Source organism: Pseudophryne corroboree, chromosome 2, assembly GCF_028390025.1.
Source record: "Pseudophryne corroboree isolate aPseCor3 chromosome 2, aPseCor3.hap2, whole genome shotgun sequence".
NCBI classification, from domain to species: domain Eukaryota; kingdom Metazoa; phylum Chordata; class Amphibia; order Anura; family Myobatrachidae; genus Pseudophryne; species Pseudophryne corroboree.
Genome location: NC_086445.1, coordinates 446,887,592 through 446,898,193, shown reverse-complemented (window position 1 = coordinate 446,898,193; position 10,602 = coordinate 446,887,592).

The following is a 10,602-nucleotide window of genomic DNA, read 5'->3' as shown; positions in this document are numbered from 1 at the left end:
CCGTCATGCTGAAGGCTTTGAGGAAGCAGAACCTGAGGTCTGCTCCTGAGAACCTGTCGCTGCAGGTTTTCTGGGTTTTCCTTGACCCCCTCTGAAGGCAGTGGAGGAACCCCTGGATTTGTTTTAAAATGTTGCTGTCCGAAAGGACTGCACTGTAGGTGCAGGGTATGATTTCATAGCCGGTGTAGCTGCGGAAGGAAGATATGCCGACTTACCCGCAGTTGCCTTGGATATCCACGTATCCAGGATGTCACCGAACAGGGCCTCACCTGTGAAGGGCAGGCTCTCCACGCTTCTCCTGGAGTCTGCATCCGCAGTCCATTGGCGTAGCCACAGTCCTCTGCGTGCCGAAACCGCCATAGCTGTAATCCGTGCGTTAAGCAGGCCAATTTCCTTCAGGGCTTCCACCATGAAGCTTGCAGAATCCTGAATGTGACGTAATAATAAGTCAATTTCACTCCTATTCAGTGAATCTAAATCATCAATTAGGTTACGTGACCATTTTACAATGGCCCTAGAGATCCACGCACAGGCAATAGTGGGTCTCTGGGCCACGCCTGCAGCTGTGTACAGTGATTTGAGGGTAGTCTCAATCTTGCGGTCAGCCGTATCCTTTAAGGAGGCTGCGCCAGGGACAGGTAAAACAACCTTACGTGATAATCTAGACACAGAGGCATCCACAATAGGTGGGTTTTCCCACTTTTTCCTATCCTCTTGAGGGAAAGGAGATGAGTAACCTGTTAAGGATCTGAAACTTTTTCTCTGGGTTTACCCAAGTTCCTTCAAAGAGGGAGTTTAACTCCTTTGATGCAGGGAAACTAACAGAGGATTTCATTTTTCCACTAAAATAAGACTCCTCCTCTTCAACAGGTACCTTCTGTGAAATCTGCAATACATCTCTATTAGCCTCAATCATAGCCTGCACCCCTTGGGTGAGAGCTGCATTCCCCCCCCCCCCCCCCCGTTCCCTCCCCCCCTCCGTCATCAGTGTCAGCCTACAATATCTGGGCCAGTTTACACTTTTGTGTGGATACGTGGGTGGGGTGATAGGCGCAGTTGTGAGGGCTGAGTCTTTATTCATCAGATCCTCCACAGATTTTCTCAAAAACTGCGTCTCCTTCTCAGTATAGGATAACTTTGTAGAAATATTGGAAATCATCCCCCTTATGGAGTCCACCCACGGGGGTTCGGACCCAGAAGCCTTAGAATGTGTACTGTTTTGAGTACATTGTGACTTTCCAAGAGAAGAGAAACACTTTGCTGTACAAGACACACAGTCTTTTGACATGGTAATGTGAGTAATATATACACACACACACACACACACACACACACACACACACACACTGTCAGACACAATTTCCCACAGAGTCCTTCAGAGAGCCACAGAGTATGAGGAAACTAGCCACACAGCGCCCCTTCTTAGCTAATAATAAAACTAGCCAGGCGCAGACTAACTACCCTTAATAGGGTATTTAGTACTAACAAACTTAGGCCCTCATTCCGAGTTGATCGCTCGGTATTTTTCATCGCATCGCAGTGAAATTCCGCTTAGTACGCATGCGCAATATTCGCACTGCGACTGCGCCAAGTAATTTTACAATGGAGTTAGTATTTTTACTCACGGCTTTTTCATCGCTCCGGCGATCGTAATGTGATTGACAGGAAATGGGTGTTACTGGGCGGAAACAGGCCGTTTTATGGGAGTGTGGCTGAAAACGCTACCGTTTCCGGAAAAAACGCAGGAGTGGCCGGAGAAACGGGGGAGTGGTTGGGCGAACGCTGGGTGTGTTTGTGACGTCAAACCAGGAACGACAAGCACTGAACTGATCGCACAGGCAGAGTAAGTCTGGAGCTACTCTAAAACTGCTAAGTAGTTTGTGAGCGCAATATTGCGAATACATCGGTCGCAATTTTAAGATGCTAAGATACACTCCCAGTAGGCGGCGGCTTAGCGTGTGTAACTCTGCTAAATTCGCCTTGCGACCGATCAACTCGGAATGAGGGCCCTAGTACTATAAACCCCTGGTACCGCAGAGGTAGTCTGGAGTTGACGCGGTAAACGTATACGGTGTCCATGTCGACCTATGTCAACATACACACCGAAAAACAATGGGGGGAAAGTGTCGACTTTTAAAATGTCTGCATTTTGACCTTGTTGGTATTTTAAATGTTGGCAATTTGACCTTGTCGGGATTTTGACTGTCGGTCAATTGTTGTCGGGATTTTGACCATTGAGATTTTGATTTTAGGTATTTCATACTACTCCCGGTTCTACCAAGTACTAGTCTGTAGGGGTTGAATTTTACATTTTTTTTTTTTTTTAAATCTGCAAACAATAAATTACCATACGTTCTTAATTATGCATCCGTCTGTATTTTCTTCGCTGTGCTCCTCATCAACCAACCCCACTGCCCTTGCCCATAAAATGCACAATAAAATAACTGGGAACACTGGCTGGGCAGACCCCAAATCTTTCATACCCTCCACCATGTGTCTCTCTGTACCCTGATATGGCTGGCATTGCTAATGGACTTTTGCCTTTCCACACCAATATCTAGGCTCTTTGCTACTGAATCTACCTCTGACCTTCTCTTTGCATCAGTGACCTCCGGCCAGACTCTCTTTCACTTTGTCACCAAATATTTGTGTGCTGCTTTCTCTCAGAGAACACTTCTATAGCTTACTTGACTCCTCTCTTTCACAATCATTCCTCTTAGCTCTTTTCACTACTTCTCCCTCATTCTCCTAATGGACCAGTCTCCTGCACTACTCACCAACCTTTCTCTGCATGGTCCCCTCCAACCCCTGTGTTCGTGCTGCTCCTTCCTACAGGTTCCCTATTTCTCCTCATGCTCAGTTGTTTAATTTCTCCTGCTTGTGCCCCCTGATCTGACATGAGGAGCAAGCCTCTTCTTCTGAGTGGGTGCTAGGATTTGCAGCCTTCAGAGCAGCCATTGTGGTTGCAGTATGTACTTCCTCCATTACTTCAGTGCATTTATATGCATTGTATTTTTATAATTAAATTATCATTGTGTCAACTGTTTTTCTTTTTCATTTGCTCCTTTCCATAACCCGACATTTGGCCCGTTATAGAGATAAACTATTTTTTTTAAGTCAAGAGCCATGCTTTGTACACACTAAGATGGATGAAGCTGCTTAAAAAATCCAACACTTATAGACGTAGTATGAATGCTAACGAGTATAGAATAGAATGATGACATTTTTACATTCAATTGCATGTTTTGTTAGATGCAGAACTAAGAACCCACCTGATATTAGAATGAGTTTCCTGCTCTGTCACCTTCAATTACTATTGCTGGATTTAACTTGAAACCTATACTTACTCTTATCCTACGCCAGTGGTTCCCAAACTGTGTGCCGGCCCGTGGTACCCTGGGTTGCCGTGAGACTCTTGCCAGGGTGCTTTGGGTTGGTGGTCCAGGACCAAATAAAACTATTTATGGTCAAAGTGATAGGCAAAACCAGTGCTAGCGGCTGCCAATCATAAAACATGAGGACAATCAGAAGCACAACTGTACAACACCACATAACTGAACCTAAGAATGACACAATTTAATTTATTTATTTTTTCAAAATGTATCCAAAAAAACTTTTTTTTACCAGAGGAGCCATGAAAAAAATTGCTGATACTTTAGGGTTTTGTGATCCAACAAAATTTGAAGCCACTGTCCTAAGCAATGGAACTGTTAAGTAAATTAATCAGAATGATTTGTACTACTGTACTACAGCAACACACAGCAATATGTCACAAGACACTGAGACAAGAATGTGTGCAGTCCCTGCCCTGTCAGTTCAGGAATCTACACGCAAGGGCACTCATAAAGCTATACAATCTGTATAATAAAACCAGTAGCATCACACCTGCCAGAGGATTATACAGCAGTTAATCATTCATCATATAATTACAAGTAAAACTAGGCATCAGAGCTGACACTAAGAAGTGCAGTGCCCGAGAATGCCAAAGGCCCACCCTGAGATGCCAGAGCCATTTTGACTGGGATCGCAGACACAAGCTGTAGCATGCCCCCAAAACAGCTACCACACACCAGGCCAGGGGTAACTAGGGGCTACAATGTATCCTCAACAACCCCTCCCACACACATAGGGATGACTGGAGGCTACACAGTATGCCCCCCCCCACATACACACACAGGGAAGACTGGTGGCTACACAGCATCACACCTCACAGGGGTGACTGAGGTGCTATGCAGCAACCATACACACGCAGGGGTAACTGGGGAATTAAACAACATCTACACACATGCAGGAGGGTCTCTTTCCCGCTGCCAGTGCCATAGGAGAGGGATTGGGCTGTGAGGCAGGACAAGTGACTGTCTGTGGCACCGACCACCCGCCGAGTCTCTTGATATGGGTGACAGGTAGCTAGCTAGTCTCCTTCATAATCAGGCAGCTGCAGCACTGCATGTATTTAGATGTTTTGAATGCCGTGGCCGGGCAAAGTGGGCCGGCGGGACCCCTCTCTGACAGGGCCCTGGACACTAGTCCTGGAAGTCCCCCCACTGATGGTGACCCTGCTGGAAATACACTATACGATAAAATGTCTGTCAGACCGACAGATATTTTATCTGACAGCCTGAAATCCAGCAGATATATACTGTGATAATCACTTTACTAGGTGGCAACTGCCTAAGCAAGGTTTTCCAGATGTGCAAGTGCAATGTGGAAAAGGCAGTGATGCGCATCAGGATATCCTGCAGCCCACTTGAGAGGGATTGCAAGGTCCCTCTCTGGCAGGGCTACCTCATTGCAGTTAATGGGCTAATGTCTTCATGCAACATCTCGTTAAATACTGTATCCATAAAAAACTATTAGGACAGCCACTGCAGGGGTTGGCAGCCGGAAAGCAGGAGATATCTGCTTTCTTTATCAGTACATTTAAGAGGTACGCAATCCTTCCCTTAAACAAGTGAAAAGAGAAGTTTTGCATATTTTAAGGGCAGAATTGATAAGTAATTAGGTCCCACAGTATTCTGACATCTAATCAGACCCTGCGTGCCTATGTGGAATCTGCAGTTTGTCCTTTAAGGATGGCGTGAACTGCAAAGATGCAAAATGCTCTGAAAATGCTTGTGTAATGTTGTATGTTTCATTTTTTTTGCAAGTGTGCTCAGTTTTTCAGGGAAAAGCAGGGGATCTGTGGGCCAATATGCTCACAAATGGCCATTTCAAATACATGGGTGGCATGGAATATTCCTGGTAATTGATGATTATTGCACCCACCTGTGCACTGACATACCCATATTAGATTTAATTTACTTGGAAAAGATTGGAAAATGCAGATTATGGAGTTGAGGCATTTCTTTTATTGAGGATGTTTAATTTTCACTTCTGAGATCCACTAGAAAATCTGACAGGTTACACCGCTGGATGTGGTTCATAGGGTCGACCACACTTAGGTCGACAAAGTCTAGGTCGACCACTATTGGTCGACAGTGACTAAGTCGACACCCAGAATAGGTCGACACAAGTGTTAGGTCGACATGAGCAAGGTTAACATGAGGTTTTTAAACAATTTTGGTGTCGTTTTCTTCGTAGAGTGACCGGGAACCCCATTTAGTGCACCGTGTACCCACGCATGGCGAGCGAAGGTTACCGTTCCCAACTGAAGTCCACGTCAGTGGTGGAACAACCACCAGTGCAAGCGGTGCCTTGCACTGAGGCCCACTGCTGTGAAGGGGCTCAAAGCCAGCGGCATGTAATGAGTCAAACTGACTCATTACATGCCGAGTGCCGCTGTGTGCTGCGGGCCAAGAAGAGGAGAGGAGCAACTCAGCAGCAGAGCGCAGGGACGCAGCCACGGGGAGGAGGAGGAGGGAGCCGCAGCAGCGCTATGTAATTGGTGGCCACGGCACTGCAGCTGTCCCTCTCCTTCCACATAGGCTGGCTGCTGCCGCTGTGAATGCTGGGATGCGCTTCCCTCATCACAGCGGCGGCGGCCAGCTTATGTGGAAGGAGGGGGACAGCTGCAGTGGCGCCACCACCAATTACATTGCTCTGCTGTGGCTCCCGAGTCCTCCTCTATCCTCCTCCTTCTCCTCCTCTGCCCGGGATCTGCCTGACTGCCTGCACCGAGGAGCCGGACTGCCTGAGCCAGCGGAGAGACGGTAATTATCATCTATTCTATCTATCTATCGGTCTGTCTGCCTATCTATCTATCTATCTATCTATCTATCTATCTATCTATCTATCTATCTATCTATTCTGTCTGCCGTAATGTGTAAAAAGGGGGACTGGCTGCAGTAATGTGCAAAAAGGGGGACTCAACGGGACGCTGTCTTCCGTAATGTGTAAAAGGTGGACTCTGTCTGCTGTAATGTGTAAAAAGGGGACGCTGTCGGCTGTAATATAAATAAATAAATATATATATATATATATATATATATTTATTATACGGGAGCATGCAAAGAATCCCTAATTTGGAGTTCGGGGCCAGGGGGTGGACTTGGATGGTATGAAAGGGGATGGCCCAAAGCATTTTGTTGCACCTGGGCCCACCGCTCGCTAGTTCCGCCACTGGTCCACGTGGATCGTAAAGTATGAAAAAAGTTTAAAAAAATGAAAAAAAGTTGTGAAAAACTCACGTCGACCTTTTGTCATGTCGACCTAGTAACCGTCGACCTAATGCATGTCGACCAATATTGGTCGATCTAATGACTGTCGACCTAAGTGATAATAATACCTTTATTGTCATTAGCGACACAAGTGTGGGGCACAAACACCTAGGAGTGGCACTGCAGCTGCAGACAGGATGGCACTTAAAAAAACTAGGCCCCAAACAGCACATCATGCAAAGAAGTAACAGAGGTGCAGTGAGGTAGCTGTATGACTAAGCGAAGCAACACAAGTGTGCGGCACAAACACCTGGCCCATCTCCGAGTGGCACTGCAGTGGCAGACAGGATGGCACTTAAAAAAACTAGGCCCGAAACAGCACATCATGCAAAAAAGAAAAAGAGGTGCAACGAGGTAGCTGGATGACTAAGCTAAGCGACACAAGTGTGCGGCACAAAGAACATGGGACGTGCTGGAATTTGCCCAGATGTAATACATGCACAATATTGGTGGCACAGAAGAGCGTACCCCTAAACCACACACACACACACACACACACACACACACACACACACACACACACACACACACACACACACACACGGCAAAGCCTGTAAAATTAAGTTGGATAATAATAACCCTTTTATTTGGAGCTATTACAATAATATGCAGCACAGGTGAGCGTACCCCTACACCACACAGGGTAAACCCAGTCAAATTATTTGGAAAATAATATAAGTAAAGTATATAAGCCTTTTATTTTGTGTAAATAATATACAGCACAGGACACCACCACTGGACTGATGCAGCACAAGATAGCACCACTGGACTGGATTTATACGGCAGTACCCCTGGACTTATACGGCAGTACCCCTGGAGTTGTACGGCAGTGTCAGACAGGATGGCACTTTAAAAAACTAGTCCCCAAGCAGCTCATGATGCAAAGAAGAAAAAGAGGTGCAAGATGGAATTGTCCTTGGGCCCTCCCACCCACCCTTATATTGTATAAACAGGACATGCATACTTTAACAAACCAATCATTTCAGTGACAGGGTCTGCCACACGACTGTGGCTGAAATGACTGGTTTGTTTGGGCCCCCACCAAAAAAGAAGCAATCAATCTCTCCTTGCACAAACTGGCTCTACAGAGGCAAGATGTCGACCTCATCCTCATCCTCCGATTCCTCACCCCTTTCACTGTGTACATCTTCCTCCTCACAGAGTATTAATTCGTCCCCACTGGAATCCACCATCACAGGTCCCTGTGTACTTTCTGGAGACAAATGCTGGTGAAGGTCTTCCCGGAGGAATTTATAATTCATTTTGATGAACATCATCTTCTCCACATTTTGTGGAAGTAACCTCCTACGCCGGTCGCTGACAAGGTTACCGGCTGCACTAAACACTCTTTAGGAGTACACACTGGAGGGGGGGCAACTTTCCATCCGTGCTTGTGGTCACGTGTGCTCAGGACTTCTGAGCAGTAATCCAGCCCACTTGACAGACCCCCCACCCCCCTCCTATTAGGGCTTCTTCCATAAATTTCCCGGGCTGTTTTTCAATCCCAATCCGCCCCTGGACGTCTCTGTACATTCTTGGTATCGCCTGCCTAGTGAAGTGGAACCTAGATGGGATTTGGTACCGGGGGGACACTACCTCCATCAATTCTCTAAGTCCCACTGAACTAATGGCGGATACTGGACGCACGTCTAACACCAACATAGCTGTCAAGGCCTCAGTTATCCGCTTTGCAACAGGATGACTGCTGTCATATTTCATATTCCTCACAAAGGACTGTTGGAAAGTCAATTGCTATTGGAAGTAGTACAAGTGGTATTCCAACTTCCCCTCTGGGATGACAATTGACTCCCAGCAGCAACAACAGCAGCAGAAGGCGTACCACTCAAGGATCCTCTGGTGGAATCCCGGTTAGGAAAAGACTACTCAGTCTTGCCAGTGACATGGCCTGCAGGACTACTGACGTTCCTAAGGAGGAAGTTGACGTTGAGGGAGTTGGTGGTGTGGCTTGCAGGAGCTTGGGTACAAGAGGAAGAAGGGATTTAAGTGTCAGTGGACTGCTTACGCTCTTACCCAAAGTTTCACAACTTGACACTGACTTCTGATGAATGCACAGCAGGTGATGTATAAGGGAGGATGTTCCTAGGTGGTTAACGTCCTTACCCCTATTTATTACTTATTGACAGAGGCAACACACGGCTTGACACCTGTTGTCCGGATTTGTGGAATGGGCTTATTCATCCCATGGACAACAAGTGTCTCCCCCGGTACCTGATTTAAACAAACCACCACATCACCATCAGAATCCTCATCGTCAACTTCCTCCTCAGCGCCAGCAACACCCATATCCTCATCCTGGTGTAGTTCCACAGTGACATCTTCAATTTGAATATCAGAAATTGGACTGTGGGTGCTACTTCCAGCACTTGCAGAGCGCGTGCAAATGGTGGAAGGAGCCACCTCTTCCCGTCCAGTGTTGGGAAGGTCAGGCATCGCAACCGCCGACACACGTGGACTCTCCTTGGGGATTTGTGATACCATCTTAGAACGCACAGTTCTTTGCTGTGTTTTTGCCAGCTTAACTCTTATCATTTCTCTAGCGGGAGGATGAGGGCTTCCATCGTCATGACAAGCTGAACCACTAGTCATGAACATAGGCCAGGGCCTTAGCCGTTCCATGACACTCCGTGTCGTAAATGGCATATTGGCAAGTTTACGTTTCTCCTCAGACCATTTCAATTTATTTTTTGGGGTCATTTACTGAACTTTGGCTTTTTGGATTTTACATGCCCTCTACTATCACATTGGGCATCGGCCTTGGCAGACGACGTTGATGGCATTTCATCGTCTATGTTATGACTAGTGGCAGCAGATTCAGCACTAGGAGGAGGTGGTTCTTGATCTTTCCCTATTTTATCCTCCATATTTTTGTTCTCCATTATTTTTCTGGAGTTATATAACAATATGCGGTACAGGAGAGCGTACCTCTACACCACACAGGGCAAACCCTGTGAAAATTATTTGGATTAAATATTAATAACCCCTTTATTTGGAGTAAATAATATACAGCACAGGACAGCACCACTTAATTTATATGGCAGCACCACTGGACTGGACTTATACGGCAGTATCACTGGAATTATATGGCAGTACCTCTGGACTTATACGATAGTACCGCTGGACTAGATTTATACGGCAATATCACTGGATTTATATGTACCACTGGAATTATACGGCATTATCACTGGAATTATACTGCAGTACCACTGGACATATACGGCCCTATCACTGGACATATACGGCAGTATCACTGGACTGGATTTATACGCCAGTACCACTGGATTTATACGGCAGTACCACTGGACATATACGGCAGTATCACTGGACTGGATTTATACGCACGTACCACTGGATTTATATGGCATGACAACTGGACATATACGGCAGTATCACTGGAATTATATGGCAGTACCACTGGACATATACGGCAGTATCACTGGACTGGATTTATACACCAGTACCGCAGGAATTATACGGCAGTATCACTGGGATTATATGGCAGTAGCACTGGAATTATACGGTAGTACCACTGGACATATACGGCAGTATCACTGGACTGGATTTATACGCCAGTACCGCTGGAATTATACGCCAGTACCACTGGACATATATGGCAGTATCACTGGACATATACGGCAGTATCACTGGACTGGATTTATACACCAGTACCACTGGATTTATACGGCAGTACCGCTGGACATATACGGCAGTATCACTGGACATATACGGCAGACAGTACCATAGAATAAATACAGCAGCACAGGGACACTACCACTGGACTGATGCAGGATAACACAGCACCACTGCAATGGACTGGACTTATACAGCAGCACTGGACACATTGCAGCAGAGGACACCACCACTGTGACTGGACTGATGCAGCACAATACACTACCACTAAACTGATGCAGCACAACACAGGACCACT